The sequence below is a fragment of the Carassius carassius genome, chromosome 37 (genome assembly GCF_963082965.1).
Source record: "Carassius carassius chromosome 37, fCarCar2.1, whole genome shotgun sequence".
NCBI classification, from domain to species: Eukaryota; Metazoa; Chordata; class Actinopteri; order Cypriniformes; family Cyprinidae; genus Carassius; species Carassius carassius.
This window is the reverse complement of record NC_081791.1, coordinates 27,678,661-27,698,642: the sequence shown is the minus strand read 5'-3', so window position 1 is coordinate 27,698,642 and position 19,982 is coordinate 27,678,661. Positions and strand designations below refer to the sequence as shown.

General features: G+C 38.3%; 1 pseudogene; it reads left to right on the top strand.

Annotated features, from left to right (window-relative positions):
- Window positions 1-1,034: 1,034 nt before the first annotated feature.
- On the top strand, window positions 1,035-14,257 carry LOC132117620 (nuclear factor 7, brain-like; annotated as a pseudogene).
- Window positions 14,258-19,982: the final 5,725 nt, after the last annotated feature.

Genomic DNA, 19,982 nt, shown 5'->3' with positions numbered 1-19,982 from the left:
ACCAATCCGATGACGACTTTGAAACTCCTGAAGTGTTTCTATTTTTGTGTGCCATATGCATCAGACGTTTAGCCAAGAGTCCGTGGCCATGACGTCTGAGGCTGAGACTAAGTCTACACTATCGCAACGCGGCACAGTGACAGAATCAATCAAATACCACAATAAACCTTTTTAACCTTTATTAAAAGTACATACTGAGTTACTGATACCATGTTATGGAATACACTCTGTTCGCAGTGAGTTCACAGTTTTATTGTACATCTTTGCGTTAATTTATTTTCAAGATCTGACTGTTGTTGCTTTAAGTATGGCTTTAAATGCCATGAAATATGATAATCAAACTCACATTAGATACTTTTAACATTGAATAATGCTCATAATCTACCGGAGATAATTTGTTGTTCCAGTAGTGTTGTTGCAGAAATAGAAACCGTTTCTAAAATATACATTTTGCGGCTAGTTAGGAAAAAACCTCTGATTAACATTAAAAAGAGACCTTTTATCGCGTGTCGCTGCATGGTGTTTATATAGGACATGGTGTTAGACTGAGAACGAACTATATTTATTCAGGATAAATACTAATGAATCTTACTTTTATGTTTAAAACCCTCATTGACATGTGTCTGCAATGCGATGAGCACTACACAATTGGTTTATGCTCCTTTGGGCTCTTTCTTTTTTGTGATTTTATTTAAGTACATTCATTTTTGTTGCACTGAGAATCACCTGGTTAAAAGTCCCGTTGTTCCTTATTTACATTCTGACATAAAAACTAAACAAAAGCAATACTCACTTATTGTAGCTAGATAAACCAACAGATTCTCCTCAGAGTCAGACTGACTGTCAAAACTGTTACAATGTAAAAGCTGACGTGACGTAACGACTTGTAAAGTGGTTGTTCGGGAAACTGAAAACATTTTAAACCCTAGGGGTGGATTTGTATGAAAACCAAGTTTGTGTGTGTGTGTGTGTGTAAATGCGATAAAGGTCATTAAATGTATTTAAAAACAAGTTTAAGTGTTTACTCACTCAGCAGGGATAAATTACAAACCATGATTATGGGCGGAGCTGCTGTATGACATCACTGAAGGTTAGTCAAATAATTAAATGAAAGTGAAGCTAAGTTAAACAGATGAGCTGGAAGTTTTTTTTTTAAAACATCAACCTCAAACACTGAAACTACTGATCGCATCTGATATTCATCAGTAGGTAAGTGATCCAAGTTTTGCACTGAAGTAGAATCAGTATATTAGTATTGACTATAAGGTTTTATGTGTGCTTTAAAGACAAAACCTAAAGATTTTAGAAACAAAGTACATGAACTTAAGACAGAACGGACTAATACAGTCCAACAAAAACTACAATTAAAACAAATATAGTATAATACATTACACCTGGTGTTTGGAGGTATTTATTGTATGGTGAGGTAAGCTTATTATTTAAAAAATGTAACCCTTTTAGTTGTCTTTCGTATATAGGAGGGAACTTGTGTTATAATGTTGTTGTAAAGACCCATTTGATACACATTGTATTCAGTTTTAGTATTGTAATTCTACAATTTATTTATTTTTTTATGTAGGATTTTTGTAAGTTCAACTCCAAATATAAAATTACCTCTGTTCTGGTACCTTTACCACTGTATGCAGTTAACCACGAATATAACCATGAACTGACTTTCAGTTTTTCAAAAAGGGAAGCTACACAAAGCTAACCCACAAGATAAACCAGTTTACAAGACTGAATACTTACAGTATATTGTCATTACTTATCTTTTCAGCATGGCATCCACCAGTGGTCCTCTAAATGAGGAGCTCCAGTGCTCCGTCTGTCTGGATGTGTTCACTGATCCAGTCACCACTCCATGTGGACACAACTTCTGCAGAACCTGCCTGAACAAGAGCTGGACAAACACACAGACCTGCTTCTGTCCACTCTGTAAAGAAACATTCAGCAGAAGACCTGATCTCATGGATCCCGGAATGCAACCTCTACTGAGGGGGACAAGCCAACCCACGCTCCATCGAGCACAATCTCTACTGAAGTGGACAAACAAACCCCCGGTCCCGCTTCCCCGTATCCGGTCTCTAAAGAGGAGAAACCAACCACCGCTCCGACAAATGCAATCTCTACAGAGGGCCCAAGTCAATATGATATTCACAGGGCCCAAAAACCATAGAGGCACCCCTGAATACAATGATGAGACTGTTGTGCAACACTTTCAGGAGAAGCTCAATCTAGGATCTGACGTGTTCTGTGACATCTGTGATGGAAGAAAGCAGAAAGCCGTGAAGTCCTGTCTGATGTGTCAAAGCTCTTACTGTGAGACTCATCTGGAGCCTCATCACAGAGTCCCACGTCTAAAGAAACACACACTGATCAACGCTGTGGAAAATCTGGAGGATTATATATGCCAGAAACACTAGAGACCTCTAGATCTGTTCTGCAGAGATGATCAGACGAGTGTGTGTCTGTTCTGCACTGAAGGAGACCACAGGACTCACAACACTGTTCCTATAGAAGAGGAGAATCGAGAGAAGGTCAGAAACATAACATTTTAAAGAACAAATGAAATGCTTCTTTCTTGTGCACTGACATGTTGAAGAACATGTCCCTCAGAGTTCACATAAAAAGGGTGGGCTGGGGCATGGTTCATGTGAATTCCTGTAGGTTTGTTTCTGAACGCAATCTTACTAAATCATGGAAGTGAACTGCTATTAATGATGTATGAATTGGTCAAAATATGTATTTAAGTGTAAACTCACTAGTTTTCCTGATTAGCATGACTGACGCTCTACAACTATTTGAAAACCTGGAATCTGTGGGTGCAAAAAAACTCCAAATACTAAGAAAATCAACATTTAAATTTGTATGTTCTAAATAAACATACATGCAGTATATATTTAGAAAATATGTACATTTATTTACATGTCTATTTTTTATTCATATAATTTATATTATAAATAAATATATTTAATATATAAACAACATATTTTTCTGAAATATATATATATATATATATATGCATGTAAGTTAATTTACATATACATAATGAATTTACTCAGTACACACATATATATTATGCAAACAAAAACTTTTATTTTGGATGCGATTGATCGCAATTAGTTTGAGTGCACTTGATATACATATAAAATTTCTGCCCACAGAGAGTGACTCCCGCATTAATTTTGAACACTTTTTATTACAGTCCTGACAAATAGTATTAGTAATCAAACCCAGGTTCAGACCAAGCAATCGAACCAAGTGTCAAAGCACACTCAAAGATACAAAACAACTATTTTGAATTCATGGGGTTTTATAATGGTTTTTATATTCAAATAAAACTTTTTTGTCAAAACTTGGAATGCTAAATTCAGTCATAAATGTCTTCTTCTGTTTATGTACAATCAGTTGGTTAAGAAAAAGACGGACATGCAGCAGATGATCCAGAACAAAATGAAGAAGATTCAAGAGATCCAACACTCAGTAGAACTGCGAAAAATTAAGTGTAAAATGTAAGTAAAATGTAAAACTGATATGCATTATAATATATTGCTCAACAAAAGATGGAGACACTTAAATCACTCATTTAAACCAAGTGCAAAATCTTATACACATTGTATAATTTGTTGAGAACAAAATGATGTGACAGTTGTCACTGGAATGCAAAACCATCAACCCAATGAGGGCTGCATTCAAAATCACACTGAAAATCAAAGTATTTACAGGTTTGCATGAATTTGCAAGCCACCCATAAAGTAACTGGCTCCCACATGCATGTATGTGTTACCGGCTCCAGACCTAGGGGAATCTGTGCTGGCACATGCCAAATCACGCACTAAGCTGTGAATGATAAGGAGATGAACACATTATTGCCATGCTCAAGTGTAGTTTTAATATCTCACAAAGATGATCACAGTTGAAATATGGACATATCATACTTTGTCTACAAGCAAACCAAAATTCTCAATAAAATAGCATTCAACTGTCACTTTAACAATACTCATATAAATAAATTCAAGGCAATGCAATTAGTTCTCACATATTAACATTGGCATAACTGCATGAACAAAATAGCCCAATAAAGCTGAAAATACCTCTATATAATGTAGTATTGGTAATACTTTGAGATATTGAATACAGCATTTAATTAAATTAAACATTTAACAATTTCTCTAACCTAAATCTTGTCCTAATATCCTACTAACACATTCCCACATCATTTCCAAAAATTTCTTCTTAGTAACAATGATGGATGGTTAACACAAATCACTTTAAAAAAGTTATTACCCACACCTGTGAATGATAAGGAGAAGAACACGTTATTGCTATTAGTGATGTCCGATTCGTGAACGAATCGTTCAATTTAACCGGCTCTTCTTAGTGAACCGGTTGAAACAGTTCACCAAATCGAACTGAATCGTTTGAAACGGTTCACGTCTCCAATAAGCATTAATCCACAAATTACTTAAGATGTTAAATTTTTTAACGTGACTGACACTCCCTCTGAGTCAGAATAAACCAATATCCCGGAGTAATTAATTTACTCAAACAGTACACTGACTGAACTGCTGTGTAGACCGAACTGAAGATGAACACCGAGCCGAGCCAGATGACGAACGAACACGCCCACTGCTGGAGCAGTTCTCGTTCTCGAGTCAAGAGCCGGTTGCATCGGTTTTCGCATAGACATGTATAGAAAGGCTAGATGGCTCAAGGCGGGGTCAGCTGTGTCGTCACTTGGCGGCCATCTTAGGTCAGGAGACTGCGCTGCTGCTCCCTGCTGCTGTGGACGGAAGGTGAGTGACATACGCCAACTAAAATGCTCGTAACTTGCTGAATTCTTGACGGATTTACAAACGGTTTGGTTTATTACAAACCTTATTAACGTGGCTATGATTTGTGCTGATGCCGATGTTTAAATTGTAGCTTCACGTTTTGAGAAACGCTTAACATTGCAGCGTAGCTGTGTGTTTCATGGCTGCCCTCTACTCTAAAGTGATACCACAGTCTACATTTTCAATTATTAACAGGTTTCCTGAGACCAACAACGTTTCTTGACAACCTAATCTTTTGTCTAAATGTCATTTTGTGGATGTGGTTGTATTTATTTGCTGGCTAGCAGTGAAGAGGTCGTAAGTGAGTCACCAAGCAATTGTAAATTGGTGGGAGAGGCAGGGTTAGTCTTTCGTTTCAACATAGCTTTGAGTTACACATGATTTCCAAGTGGTTTGGTTTTTTAAAAACATCTTTACATTTGGATTACTTTGTTGGTTTTTTGTTTACAGAACTTCTGATTACGCTTGTGGAAAATGAGAGGAGGAGAGGGAGGGAGCTGTATTGATTATATTGTATTGATGGAAAGAGTTTTGTGTCCAATTGTGTCTTAATGTTTTGTTGTTGTTTTTTTGTATATTTTGTATATTTTTTTGTAAGTTTTTTCTAATTGTGTGCCTTTGGACCTAAGTAAAAAAACAAAAAACAAAGACCCATCTCTTTTCTCTTTATTTTACAGAATGGCAACTTGAGACAGATTTATTTACACATGTATTTAATAATGTAAATATTAGTAATAAACTAAATTGCACTATTTCATGTTTCATGTACCTTATATATTGACATCATTACTGTGTGTGTGTGTGTGTATGGGTATACCTAGTACTTTACCTGTCTAGTCTACTTAATATACTATTTTCTTAATAAACTCCGTGGCTATAATTTTTCACAAGTATGCAGTTAAATAGCCGCATCCCTGAAGTTTATGACACACCAAGCCGTTTGAAAATCGGTTGAAAATTGAGCAAAATATAGTTATTTCAGCACTACATGCACAATAGACTTTAATGTTATAACTGGACGAGCGGTCCTGTCCTAAGATGGCCGCCGTGTGACGTCGTCGGGTCCCATTGGCTCTCAGCGCCGGTAAGCTATCTAGCCTTTCTATACATGTCTATGGGTTTTCGGATCACCAGTACACTGAACTGAGAATCGTTTCTGTCGGACGCGTCCGATTTGAGAACCGATGACCTGATGCTACTGCGCATGCGTGTAAAGTATTTCAGAAAGTGTGATAAAAGATCTATATACATTTTTATTATTATTATTAATTTATTTTTTTAAGATGAATGTTTCTAATCTGTATATTGTAGATTATGTACAGGCCAGAGGGGGTTTCAGGGAAGTTGGACAATAATTAAGAACTCTAAAGACTCTATGTTTAATAGGAATAAGTGATGATTTATGAAATATGTGTATTGTATTTATAGTTAATGATGACATATTCACAAATTGAGTTTGTAGTAAACAGAACATGAACATGAGTAGAGCAGCTGATGATACTGAACTGCAGCACGTGCCGGTTAGAGTGATTCTCGTTCTCGAGTCAAGAACCGGTTGCATCGGTTTTCGGATCATCAGTACACTGAACCAAAACCGTTTCTTTCGGACGTGTCCGTTTTGAGAACCGAGGAGCTGAAGATACTGCGCATGCGTGATTCAGCGTGAAGCCGACTGACTCACTGCGCGTCTGAACCGAACTGATTCTTTTGGTGATTGATTCTGAACTGATTCTGTGCTAATGTTATGAGCGCGGGTAAACCAAGGGCTTGAATGAAGGGGCAATCTGGCGAAACGTAAGTTCATTTAATAACAAATACATCGCAATGGTTTATGTATAGTGGTTTCTGCGCTGATGACACCTAATTTATTTACTTTATATCTTCAAGACTTAAATCCTCATATGCACATTATTGCTGTTACTGTATTTGGGTGCGTTGTTGCAAAACTTAATTGTAAACCTTTTCATGATTATGAGGTTTTTAACTGACTAAAGTTATGATTACTGACTTTATATATTTGAATGTTTGATAGACGTGACGCCATTACGTCATTGCCAATGACGTCATTACGTCGAGCGTAAAAGAACCGGTGAACCGTTTTTTTCAACCGGTTTATTGAATCGAACCGTCCGAAAGAACCGGTTCGCGGAAAAGAGTCGAACTTCCCATCACTAATTGCCATGCTCAAGTGCAGTTTTAATATGACCCGGAACTCGAGCTGTCGGTCTCCTAATAACCCACTAAAGTGCCACACTGCCCTCTACAGGTTTAGTGGTGAAATACATGAAATATTAACTCTTAGTACAATTCTGCTAAACACAAAGTAGTAATAAAAAAAATAAGTGGTGGGGTAACTTTTTTTTACTTTTTTTACCCATACAGCATAATTATTTCCTCTACCCGTCACACTCTCCCCTACTTTAAAGAGATGTCTCCTGACATCCAGAACGACATTATCTATCTGACGGTAGAGCAAGAAGAATAGAAATCTGTCTGTATTCCCAACTGTTTATAAGGTCAGTAGCTTACTATTCACTGTTATTGTCAAAACAGTCATTAGTAAAAATATCAAGTCAGTTTATGATGTCAAGGTCCCGCTCCTTCTCATGCACAATAGTTCTTCAATAAACCCAGGCCACTAGTTGAGAGTAATAACTCACTTCAGGAGTCACTGTTAAGATAGGCATTGGATAAATGGCACCACACATAGGGTTTGCTCCTAATCTCCAAGGCTGGTAAGAAGGTTTTCCTGGCTGGTCATACATAAGAAGATTTCTGGGCTTGACTTGTCTTGTGGATCTCCTCACTTGTTGTTCTATATCCCTTGTTGGTGGTAGGCCAATTGTGGCTTTTGTTTCAGGCTGGTCGAAGATTCCATCCTCCACAATGTCATCCTTGTGCAACTCCTGTCTTTCCACAAATGGTGATGGTCTAGCATGAAAGTCCACCGGTTCCGTTCGTCTGACATCCTCATACTCCGAAGTTTGACTTTGCAGATAATACTCAGGAGCTACCACTCTCAATCCACAACAAGACTCTGGTTACGGTAGGTGGTGTCTGACAGTGTTTCTCTCATACACAGACAAAGGTCTAAGATGGTAGGAACAGTCTTGCTCATCATCAGAAGTATCTGATTCAGCTGTCTCTTTACGTTGCACGTGGCATTTATTTCTAGGTAACTTCTTTCCAACACCTCCATCACTTTCCTTAGAACTGATTGGTAGGTCACTGACCGGGAGGAGGAGGTTGCGGTGCAACACCCGAAAGTTTTGGTCACCCGTTTCGGCTTGAATTCGATATACTGGACTATCCTTTATCCTCTCAATGACTCTATGGATCTGTTGTTCCCAGTATGGCCAGAGTTTGCCTGGACCCCCTCTCTCGGAGAAGTTCTTGACTAGCACACAGTCACCTGGTTGTAACACACCTCCTCTGACATGTTGGTCATAGTACCTTTTCCCTTTCTCAGAGGATCTCTTACTGTTCTCAGTGGCTATACGATATGCTTCCTGCATCCGTGAAGCCCACATCTGCACATACTGTTGCTGTGTCCGTACCTGCTGATCCGAATTAAGGTTGAAGATTAGGTCAACAGGCAACCGAGGATGTCTCCCAAATAGGAGGAAAAACGGTGAGTACAAAGGGTAAGTAAAAGTCGGGGTAAGCCAGGATGGGAGGACTAGTCAACATGTCTACCAGGTGAGACACCATTGCACTATGCTCTGAAGACCAACCGATAGGTGTCTTAGATGGAAGGTGGTCACAGGGCTTTCCTTTTTTGGTAGATTTTACATGAGCAGGATCTAGGCGAGACTCATCGGGGTGTTCTTGGAGCTTGAACAACGGTCGTGCTATCCGGGTGAAATCCTGGATAAAGGAGCGATAGTACCCCAAGAACCCCAGTAAAGATCGGACCTCCCAGACGTTCCTTGGTTTCCTCTCCTTTAACTTCAACACTGCTTCCAGATCCTTAGGATCCACTTGGATACCTTCACTGGTAACCAACCGTCCCAAATACTGCACTTGCCATTTAAAGAGCTCACACTTGGTCGGTCGCAGTTTCACACCGCACTCCCTAAGGCGAGACAGCACTCTTCTCAGGTCCTCAACATGGTCATGGAAGATCTTAGAGAAACAGAGCATGTCATCCAAGTAAGGGGAGCAGCATTCATCCCTCAGACCAGCTAGCTGCTGGTGCATTGGTAAGGCCAAAAGGGAGACGTACCCACTCATAGAACCCCCAAGGTGTGCTGAAAGTTGTCATATGTCGGCAACCTTTCTTCGACAAAACCCTGATGGTAAGTACTACCTTGGTCGAGAATGGAGAACCAGGAGTTGCCCCCCAAATTATCCAAAAGGTCTTGAATACGTGGCAGTGGGTGACGGTTGGGGATTGTTTTGCTGTTCAATCCACGGAAGTCGACACAGAGGCGTAAACTCATGTCCTTCTTCCTCACACATACAACTGGAGAGGAATAAGCTGACGTCGATAGTTGAATCCAGCCTTGGTCAAGTAACTTCTGTACATAATTTTTGACCTCCCAATACAAGGGTGTTGGAATAGCATTATATGACTTTTGTACTGGGGTGTCATCCCTGAGGTTGATTCTCAGTTGTAGTCCAGGGATACACGCAATATCTGCATCATCTTTGGCAAAAGCAGTAGACTGTTCATATAGCATTTCCCTAAAAATTCTCTGTTCCTCCTCTGATAGATGTGATACATCAACTGGAGGGTGCCACTTATCATGGACCTCATGGACTTTGCCTGCGGGGATGGTAACCCCTCTCTTGCTGATCTGTACCACACGTGGTGTTGGCTCATCCATGACAATTTAGATTGTGTCAAACCAGCTTGTGGAAATGAAGCAGTCAGTCAAGTTTGCATTATTTAGGAAAACAACTTCCATTTTAAGAAAAAAATAACAAAAATTATATATATATATATATATATTAAAACAAACATGATTTATGTAACCATTTTAAAGAAAAAGGGATGTTTTGTTATAGCTTTTGGAGCAAGGGTATAAAGCTATTGTTTTTCTTTAAAATTGTTACATTAATCATGTTTGTTACTTATTTTTTAATCAAAGTGGAAATCACTTTACTAAATTAAGTTAACTTAACTAAAAGCTTCACTTCCACTTTCACAGAATTAAATAGTGTGACAAAATAATGTGCTGTTATCCTATGGCCAGACGAAACCATTAATTCTAGGCTGCAACAAAGTCAGATTGTGCAAAGGACTCATCTGGTTTCTGTGGCCTTGTCTAGGTGATGGGGTCTTCTCTGGGGCACATTTAGTTGACAATGCTGCTTCAGATGCTCTGGTAAATAATGTCCCAGAGGTCCTCTAATGACAGGTCTGGGGAATGCGAGGGCCAGTCAATGGCATCAATGCTTTTATCATTCATAAACTAGTTAAAGTTGTACTAATTTTGTTTGTACTTTTGTTAGTTTTGTTTCTATAAACTGAAGGGTTTTACAGATGGTTTGTCCATATTCCTGATTTTATATGACATTTTATTCTAAAGCATGGAAAAAAAATGTTTTCTTCTGCTGTTGACAATATCTAGGGAATAATTAAAATGGAAAACAAAAAGCTTTTTTTAATGTGTAAATAATATAAAATAAGCTAGCTTTATTCAATTTCCTTAGATTTCTGTTCTGGGCATTTATGCAATTTGGTGTATATATATTTAGACAATGCATCATTTGCATATTTAAATATTTCAGAAAACTTGTAATACAGATGATATTTGCAGTTCTTTAGGGGACCGAAGCTGGTATCCATACTTTGGATACCCTAATCACCTGGGTGTCTTGCCCTAACTGTGGTTGAAAGCTCTTGTATAAAAATTTTTTGAATGAATGAATGAAACATTTAATTAACAATTAAAAACTAAAAACACTCTTCTTCCTGCTGTAGATGTTCTCATCCCTACACAGTCATTCACACACCAAGAACTGAACTGAGATCAGTATAGATACTGATGTGAATGTGCTCCCTCTGCATAGAGCTCTGACTCAACTGAAGAAAACAAATAAGGCACTAACTAAAAAACTCAGTAAATCAGGTATGTAAATCAGATACATCATAGAATTACAGTGCTCTTATGGCACAATACCTGTCTTTGGGAGTAGCCTCTTGAAAAAAACAGTTGGAAATGACTGAAAGGAACAATGTGTCATATTTTTGTATTTAAATATCCAAAAAAGCACAATAACAGTATTATATATTTTGCTGACCGGTGTACTTACAGTTGTAAAGGAAACAGGTCAATTTAGCTCAAAGGGAATCATTTAAGATTTTAAAGGGAATTTGAACAGAATCACTGTTTCACGGCTGATCACTGAGACGCCCTGCGATTCACTGAACGAGCCGTTTAACATCAAATCTGTGCTGGATATTAATATCCAAACTATAGTGAAAACACTATCAATTAACACAGTAACAAGATCAGCAGATTAAGACATTAACTTGTAAGCACAAAACACAAGATACTTCTCTTTTCAATATGAATAAGGCTTTATTAGATAAATCTAAGACATACCCAGCTGGCACATGACCAACTTTCAACGTTGAAATATGTTTGAAATAAGGTCAGTTGTTGTTTTAACGCTGAAACAACGTTGATACAACAGTGAATCAACGTTACGATATCAACGTTGATCCAATTTGCAAAATCGAAAGGTAATTCAACGTTGATTCAACCATGGTACCAATGTTGTTTCAACCTTCAATCAAAGTTGAAATGCCGGCTGGGTATAAACTAATCTAACACATAAACGCACGCACTCACACATTCACACAAGTTGCAGGAAGATCGAAAGTTAGGGAAAGATGAGTTTAAGAGAATGGAAATATGGAATCCCAAGTTTACAGCAATACGTTAAATTGCATAGACATGTACAACCATCAATCACTTAATGAACCCTCGCACTGAGTTCCTCAATGAGGTTAAAATTATATTAGATACACCAGCACAAATGTCTGAAGGTACATTGCCTGTGTTCCCGTTGTTGTCGTTGAAAGGGGTTTTTCCCGATGTCGCTGATTGGCTGGAAGTTCAGTAGTCGCTGAAGTGACGTCTTGACAAGCCGTGGTTGGTTGTTGGCTGAAGGTGCAGAGTTGTGTGTGCTGGTTGAAGTTGAACGTGCAGACGAGGTCAGACGGCGTTACAAAACTTAACTCAGAACATGAAACTCTCAAACGGAAAAGAAAAGAAATAAAGTTTGGCGAGACTAGGTGGTGTTCCTTCTCATCGTGGCTAAGTAACAGCAGGCGTGCAGGCTGAAGCACGCTGGAACCGCACTCAAAGAACAGTGATGACAAACAGCATGGCTAAAAGCTAAAGCTAAGAAGCAAAGCTAAAAGCAAACTAAAAGAAGACATGACTAATAGCAGAAGCATAGCTAGATACTAAAAGCAGACATGACTAATAGCAGAAGCATAGCTAGAGACTAAAAGCAAGATTTTATGGTGTCCTGAGTATTTAAACTGGCCTGTTGGCCACCCCTCAAATGTTGTCTTGACCAATCAGATATTGTCTTGGCTCGGGGGCATCATAAATCATATGTTTATCTCACCAAGCATGTGGTCCGAATTTTCCCGCTCTTGCAGGGTATAATTTTGGACATGATTCCTATAACACAAATATGATACATTTGACAAATATTTGATTGTCTGGACTAATTCAAGCAAGCAGATTCGATTACATAGATACTAGACATGACTATGTATCCTTAAGCTATCCCATAGTTATTAAAAGACATACACAATAAATGATTATAACATGATAGTCAAATGTGTGGGTTACACATAAATGAATATGGAGTGAAGCGATGGACTGATTCATTTATAAGTCATTTTGGAGTTCATTTTGGTCCATATACATGTAGAAAAGACAGTTTCTTTGCCATTCTCTTGAACCAGAGGTTCAAAGCCCCTTCCCCCTTAGGAATTTCAGTCTGGTTCTGCTAAGTGGGGGAAGTCAATGGAAGTGTTTAACTCTCATGGGTTTACATGTGATGTCCAGCGTTGCATTTCCATTACGAACAACAAATTTGACACTAAATTTCTCTCCTTCGAATTGAAATTGTAAATAATTGTTCTAGTGGTGTTAATGTTGAAAGCTGTTGTGTGAACAAGTTGGTTGCTCATCTTGCTTGGGACTTGTGGCACAGAATGTTTTATGGCTTCCTAAGGAATTCGGCTCGTGTTTCAAACACAGCCCTGTTCGACTCTTTAATTTGTCTGGTTAGAGTCATTTCTGCTACACAGTACATTATCTCAAATGTTTCAAAGAATGTTTAAATCCAGATAAATAAGCAATTTTAACTATAGTGACACGTACCGTGTCCATAGTGTCATTGTGTCACCTGCCAATGACGTCATAACCTGTCAATATCCGTGGACATGGAAACACCAAAGACACTTTAATATGTCATGCATTTTAATAGACTGGTGACTACCACACACAGTAGCATTATAACAGATCTTTCAAATGCATCAAATGCAGCAGGCGCAATGATATTACACAGCGCAGTAATAAATAAATATTTAACTGATATATTCCTTTATACAAATTATCACACTCATATTGTCATGTGTGTTCACAGGGTTGGGATGGGCTCAGAAGTATGCAGGTACAGTGTATCTGATTTTCTCCAATACACTTTAAATCATTTATAATCTGCTTTATAAACATATGAAAATGTTTGTTTTGAAGTCGATTGATAATGTCTGATCTCTCATCTAGTGGATGTGACTCTGGATCCTGATACGGCGAATCCATGTCTCATCCTGTCTGATGATGGAAAACAAGTCAGTCGTGGAGGCATAAAGAAGGACGTCCCAGAAAACCCAAAGAGATTTGATGACTATTGTGTTCTGGCAAAGCAGGGATTCAGTTCAGGATGATTTTACTATGAGGTTCAGGTGAAGGAGAAGACTAGGTGGAGTTTAGGAGTGGCCAGAGAATCCATTAACAGGAAGGGGGACATTAGTCCGAGTCCTGAGGATGGGCTCTGGTCTATAGTATTGATTAATCGGAGGCAGTATATAGCTTGTGATAATCCAGCAATTGGTTTCTCTCACAGAAGGACACCTGAGATTGTGGGAGTTTTTGTGGATTATGAGGAGGGTCTGGTCTCTTTTTATGATGTGGGCTCCAGATCTCATATCTACACATTCACTGCTCAGACTTTCACTGACAAACTCTATCCATATTTTGGCCCTGGCCATAATGATAAAGGTAAAAACTCAAACCCACTGATAATTTCACCTGTCAGTTGAGACAAAGTGTTTTCCTGAAATCTCATCTCAAAACATTAACTAACTATGGATGTGCTGTTAAGGAACAGAATATGTAAAGCAAAACCAAAAAAGGAATTCACATTCCAAAATGAAAAATTATTCTTATAATTAGTTTATATTAATGATAATAAATGAGTGTATGTGTTTAAGATCCATGATCAAATAAGTTCTATTGATCAAAATTAATACATGTGGTAAGAAATGGTTTAAAGTGCACAAAAGGCAATCAATAATAAAAAAAGAATGTTTAAAACAGTTGTTCTCAGCCTTTTTTTTTACTCCAAGCCTTTTATATTCACAAAATCCTTTGTATCCTAGTGATATTACTTTTCAATTGCATGAATTTTAAAGTGTTCTTTTTTGGAAATATTGTAAAAGAAAAAAGGTCACTGCAGATATTATTCTAAGCACAAGTCGCCAATCTGCCCCTGCAGTACAGCATAAATTGCATCTGTCAATGGTGTCGCTTAGTTTTGTAACGAGAGCCCACACTTTTTATCGTTTCACTCTTGCCGCAATGACTGACTGCACCTTCGAGCAAACGTCGGCCACATATTTCAGTGAAGGGAAATGACAAGCAGCAGTTTCTAATTCGTCATTAACAATGAAGTATATGAAGATGAAACCACGCAAGTATCAATAACAGTATCGTTTGTCCTGAAGCTTATCGGTACTCCGGTATCGACCCAATTACATACCAGTCCAAAAATAAAATACCGGTTCTCGGTACTCATCCCTACTAATGAATCTTTTACCTGCTTATAAAAGCAGCAAACTGTAGGTGTCGCACAATTATTTACATCATTCTCACATGAAAGTAAAATAAATCAATACTCGTATAGCCTATCTTAGCTTGACAAACCAAGAGTCAACATATTCTCCTCAGAAGAACTGCCAAAATGACTCTTGCAATAAAAAATATAAAAAATTGGCAGTTTCGAGCTTCAGGATCGTGGCATACACTCATACAGTGAAAACAGCTTGATTTAAATGAACAGAAATCTTTTATTATTATTACTATTATTGTGTAAAGGTCACATTCGCATTGTCTTGGGAACTTTTTACTATGTTTTCATCATTAATTTTTTAATATTATATTTATTTTGACTTTTTTAAGATGACAACATTTTAGTTAAATGTAGCATGATTTAGGTATTTGCTATATCTAGCTACATTTGCAAATTTGCAAACTACCAAAACAAATAGTTGCAACAATTATTATTTGTACATTAAAACTATGAAAATTCGATATTTGCCAATTCTCTTGTCAAAAAATGGCCTAAAAACAACACAGATATTCTTAAAGTTTGTTACATTATTTATACACTCATCACCAGGGATGAATAAAGAACTGTTGCATATTGATGATTATGGGCGGAGCTGATGTATGACATCACTGCAGGTGAGTGAAAGACTTCAGTGAAGGTGAAACTAAAAACAGATGAGCTGGAAGATTCTTCAAACAACAACCTCTTTATTCATACACACTGAAACTAGTGATCAACTCTGATAATGACTCACAGAAAAGGAAGGAAATGACAAAAGAAAAAATAAATAATTAGGTCAATATCTAATGTAATGAAGCAATATTATAAGTTCCTCTATTTAAAATCCTTAAAAGTTTTGGTAAAACTTTATTTTGGTTGTCCCTTTTGTACATGGTCGACTAACTCTCATTAAAGTTTTAGTAGCCTGTCTGCTCAATATCTGCTAACTCATTATTGTGATGGTCTCCCAACAGACATTCTACTGACCATAAGTAACTTTGCAAATGCATGTCAAGTTAATCTAACCTAACCCTAACCCTACATCTCTAAACACTCTAGTGAGGAGGAACCGATATGACCTTATTTTGAACAAAATCTTACCGAAACAAAGTTTGTTTTGAGTTTGTTGAGGCAGTCTAAAACAACTTTCCGGGGCAGTTTGTTTTGGCTCCTAAACACTCCTAAAAACAAAACAAAACGAATGGGCCGCCGATGTACAAATTTTATGGGACGTTTAAAAAAAAAAAAAAAAAAAAAAAAAAAGTATGAGTATGAAATATCGGCCCAAAAAGCACGTCGGCCCACCGGGCAAATGCCCGGTATGCCCAATGGCCAGTCCAGCCATGATCTTAGCCATGGGAACTTGTCACTCCATTCCGACCGATACGCCCTACACTTCGGCTTTTTCTCCGGTGGTGGCGGAGCTGTCTGGCTCTGGACATCTGAGGCTTCAGGCGTTCCTGATTCAGTATCCTCCTTCGCGTCTGGCCTCTGAAAAAAACTTTTAAGGCTAGTCTGCCTGGGCCTGGCCATATTTGAAATGTCTCTCAATAGTTTGTGGTTTAGGTCTATATTATAGCCGTTAGGCGTGCGCTTTATTTGAAATGCAACATGCAATGTTGTTTAAAAACTTTCAAACGGTCGATTCAGATTGTGTTGGGGGGCGGGGCCGGGATTATTAGGCAGTTTTAATCTGACAATTTGACCGGAGAGATTTAATTTTGTCGGACATTTAATTTTTTTCCCGGCCAATGTCCGGTAAATATTGGACAACGGAAACCCTGAAATATATATATATTGATATGTATTGATATATATATATATATATATATATATATATATATATATATATATATATATATATATATATATATATATAGCCTTTATCATTATTCCGTTTAAAATATAAATTCTGACAAAATCACGGATTCATTACAGGAGGCCCTTCATTCAAGCAACTTTCAAAGAAAGTCATATATGGCTTGAGGGGAAGTAAAACACAGGCTAATTTTCATTTTGGGGTAAACTAACCCATTAATTAAGTGTATGTGTGCTTGGGGGTTATGACACGGTCAACAACTGGAATGCTCTTTTCTGAAAACCTTTTCCAGCTCCTGAGAAACACGGTCACAGAAAATGACCCCGCCCCCCCCCTGCATATATAATTAGACTGCATATATAATTAGATCCTGATACGACTGCATCAAAATACGACTGCATATATAATTAGATCCTGAAGCAAAACCAGATGAAAACGGAATCAAACTGAGTTTGAACCAGTAACTTGATATTTGCCGCTTCTGTCGGCATAATTAATGAACTTAACAAAATAGCACATGTAACGTGGCGGTACAAAAGCAAAGGAGGTCGTAAGGGTGTTTTCCCACACTCTTAACACAAAATATGCATATGTATGACAATGTATGGTCGACTACGCCACCCCAGACCACTGGGGAAATAACAGCCCTAAGGGCACACAGGTTCGTCTTGAATGAGTGGGTGAGGAGACATGAATATAAAAAAAAAGTTTATTATGTTTGTCAATATTGACCAATAAATAGCTAAAAACTTCCAAGTGAAAACTCTACATTGGCCATATAATAAACAGGAAGGCACACCATCAATCTGCATCTACACACACACAATAAATCAATTCCCATTAAAGAAAACCAAATGGCCAACAGGAGCGGTAGCTGGGGGTCCGGGTCGGCTGCCAAATTGTAGAACGAACCCCCCCCACAATAGTCCACTACAAATACCCAAATGCACACGTGAAAGTTAGATGGCAGCAGGCACACAGCACTATAACGTGAACACACCACACAAATGGCAGCCTCGCCTTCACCCCCCAGAGACCCAGCTCCTATAACAGAAAAAAAAAGAAGAAAACACAAACTGATAACTACAATCTGACAGAAACTCAAAGAAATAAATAAAACAAAAATAACAAACGTTTATAAAGTACAATACCCCCAAATAAGTAAAACAAAAAAAACAATGTCACAAAATAAATCAAATAATTCAAGAAATTAAACCACTTAGCACAAACAAAATAGCACAATGTAACAAAAACAGGTTAACAGTTTGAAATAAACCAAGTTCACTCCGGTTTACAGTGCTCAGAGATGAGGCACGGACTGAACGTAAACCAAGGAAAACCAAATAATCAAACAACCACACGGTAGACACGAGATGCTGATTCCAAGTTAGACCAAGGGAATTCCATATGCGGCGGCCCGGGGAGACGTTCAGCCTGCCCTCGAAACCATGCACTACACCCCGATAGCAACGTGAATCAACCGCTGGGTTGCTATCGTGATAAAGGTCGAGGCAAAACAGCGACGCAGTCGCGATCACGGTTCAGTGTTGATGCTCACTTCCCACTAATTAGCCCAAAAAGACTCAGTTATGCAGGAGAGCCCTGCAGAGCATAAGGAAACTATATTAAAACAGGAAAAGAAAACATTACAAATACGCAAACTATAATCCTACATACCACGGGATGATCCTGCACGCAAACCGCTTCGTAGTTGCACACCATATTCAATATAGCGGCTCAGTCAGACCATATGAGTGACGTGCTATCAATGCCACTGAGGACAAAACCAATCATAAATAGCCGAGTCGCAGTCAATTACTTGTTATAAACAAAACTATACATACCGGTGAAGAGTGGGCAGCCAGCACAAAGCAGCGGGAAGGAAAAGAAAAGAGCAGCTTACAATCCAAGCCTGTGGCGACCACGGATGACGTCACGAGGGAAATACAAGGACGCATCCCAAGTGGCCATAACATGTCCTTTATATATCTCAAACCAAATAAGGAGGAGGGGTTACTAAACTAAGCACAGGTGGATGACATTCCCTACAGTGGATTCAACCACCCTGCTACACACAGATTCTCCTCACAGGTTTACGCACTCAGCAGGGATGAATAAGATACTTTTCCATATTCAGAATTATAGGTGGAGCTATATAACACCTTGGCAAGTGAGTGAACGTGAAACGAAACCGATGAACAGGAAGCTTCAAACACTTCTATTCAGAAACAGAAGTTAACACTCAGACCTGATACTCACTCACAGGTAAGTGATGGAAACATACATAGTTCAGTAGTTTAATAGCATGAATCAGTATTAGAAAGTATGTCATTTATTTGGCTGTAAAGTAAGGTTTGATGTGTACTTTTAAAGACTGCATGAACAGGACACAATTACTTGAATTGCAGAGAGAATGGGGAAAAAAAAAAAAAGTCAACAAACTTCTTTAAACAAAAATGATGCCCGGTGTTCACAAGGATTTATTGGGTACCATGCAGTGTAGTCGGGGCCATACGCAAGTATACGTCATATGCTTATTTTTCCCAGGGCCATTTGTGTATTATGACTTCTAAGGATCAATATCTGCGTATACCCTCGGTATACCCGCTTGTTTTTTGCTTCGCGAGTCCGTGATCTACCATCATGAAGGCTATAGTTTCCCCTTTAATGGTGTACAGTTTTGTGAAACTTGTGACTTGTGGAACTTTGTTGTAATTGCAGAGTCTCCTGCAGAGCGCGGCGTTTGTGCAACAAATTAAAATGATACAGCACAAGTCGCTTCATCTATTCATATAGTCGTATCGTGTGATACGAGAGATTAAAGGTTATATAGCGATGCTGGCTGAAAACATCCACGATAAAACTGCATGAAAATCCAACAGGCCTACATAATTTACCATGATTTTTATTCTAGTGACCACCATCTAGACCTACTGACCTACTAATTATAAGCATGAACTTCTCTCTTTAGATGTTTAGCTCTAATTCATTTATTCTTTTGTAAAAACTTGTTACATTTGTGGCTTCTTGTGACAGATATTTAGTTTATTTAGTTTCTTCTACCACCAAATAATGCAGTGCCACAGAGCCATCTGAAGCATCAGATCAGCAGTCTCAGGCAGGAAGTTAGGGGCAGAGCTTATAGCAGGGTGAGGTTTTAGTGGTGAAGACAGGTTAAACTTTCATCAACACTGCCTTAACTTCCTGACAGAAACTGCTGTCATGCATTGCTTTATGGCTAC